The following is a 1,554-nucleotide window of genomic DNA, read 5'->3' on the forward strand; positions in this document are numbered from 1 at the left end:
GGTTCTGGGCCAACCCTGGCGTCATAGCCGCGGGGTCAGCTTGCGGACTTGCAGGGCTAGCACCAGCTGCGGGAGGAGGGCTCAAGCGTTTTCTGCAGGATTCCACGGTTCTCTCTGCTGCGGGGTTAATTTACTCCCTTTTGCCTGGATGCACAGGCGTTTTCGGTGTCTGTTTTAATTTCCCTACCCATCAAACATGGAGGTGAGGCTTGGGGTCCTGAGCTGCTTCTGCCTCTCCCCTGGGACCCAGCTCTAGTCTGCATTCCCCTTAGCGGCTGGGTCCTCCTGGGCAGATGGAAAGAGGCAGGAGGGACCCTTGCCCGACCTTAAGGGCCAGGTCCCTGCTCTTCTACTCACAGGCCTTGCTTGTGTTTGGACCTGATTTCCATCGCCAGCCTGAAATATTGCTGTTACATATACTTTCCATGTATATTTCCATAGATGTATTCACAGGTGGAGAAAGTCAGTATGGCTGACTTTCTGTGTGTGCACCCACAGAAAGTGCCGAGGATGCCAAGGATGGCGTTCCCTTGACTCTGGTGGGGGACTCCAGGGAGGCCCGAGGGCCAAGCCCCTTTGAGATGCAGCAGTGGGTGGAGGGGCGGGCTGTGGAGGGGAGGAAATCCCAGGGTGATGCCTCTAGTCTCTCTGCAGCACGGTCCAGGATGGCCAGTGGGTTGGTGTTGTCTGTTCCCTGCTCCATTGGCGCTGGTTTCAGAACCCAAATAACTCAGTGCCACCTACCGGGAAGTGTTATTGGGTTCCAGGTTCACACTGGCCCTAGAACCTTCACAGCTGGCTCCTGAAAGCTCTTCCAGACTGGGATACCACTATTCACCCTTGAAAGCTTCGGTGCTGGCACACAGTAGGTGCTCAGTCAATACACGAGAACAGGGGACAGGTGAAGCCCTTAGCATGTAGGCAAGCTGAAGCCCAGGTGTTTGCTGCCCCTCTATGTTTAGGAGCTCACCCTGGAGCATGACTAAGGGTCGCTGGACACCCCACTCCATGATTCTAGGTGCAGGTTGGCAGTTAGGACGTCTTGCAGGTTCTCCCCTCAGGTACTTGAATTAAAAGATGGAATTCTTTTCTTATGTGGACATAGATGTTTTGGACTTGTTCCTAAGGGTTAATTCTGTAGCCAGAGATAGTCACAAATCATATAACAAACACATTTCAAACCCACGAGTACTGTACCTGAAGTGAGAGTTCACGTAATTTAAAATTGGGATATTTGTGTAAAATGTTTTAGAAGTAGGAAGACCCCTGGGTCCCGGTAGGGGCTGTTCTGCTTCCCTGGGGCATGACTGTCTTCTTCCTGGCTGGGGTGGATGGCTCCTTCCAAGCCCCCAGGCCCTGCCGGGTGCTTGCCTCTGGGGACTGGCCCTGGACCCAAGTCTAGGCCCAGCTGACCCCCCCAGCCCCTGGCTTCCCGTGCCCCAAGTGTGTGCCCCAGTCACATTGCCATGCTGCCCCCTGCTGCCCCTCATTTACTGTAAGTGCCCCAGATATTGTGGGGGCAGGTAACCTGGAAGGGGACCCAGGCCCTACCCT

At 54.8% G+C, this 1,554-nt stretch overlaps 1 protein-coding gene across 1 annotated transcript in view; it reads left to right on the plus strand.

Annotated features, from left to right (window-relative positions):
• Positions 1–1,554, plus strand: part of FN3K (fructosamine 3 kinase) — a 9,087-nt gene that overhangs the window by 520 nt on the left and 7,013 nt on the right. The gene's annotated exons all lie outside the window — the stretch shown is intronic.

This window comes from Bison bison, unplaced genomic scaffold (genome assembly GCF_000754665.1).
Source record: "Bison bison bison isolate TAMUID 2011002044 unplaced genomic scaffold, Bison_UMD1.0 scf7180017864371, whole genome shotgun sequence".
NCBI lineage: Eukaryota > Metazoa > Chordata > Mammalia > Artiodactyla > Bovidae > Bison > Bison bison.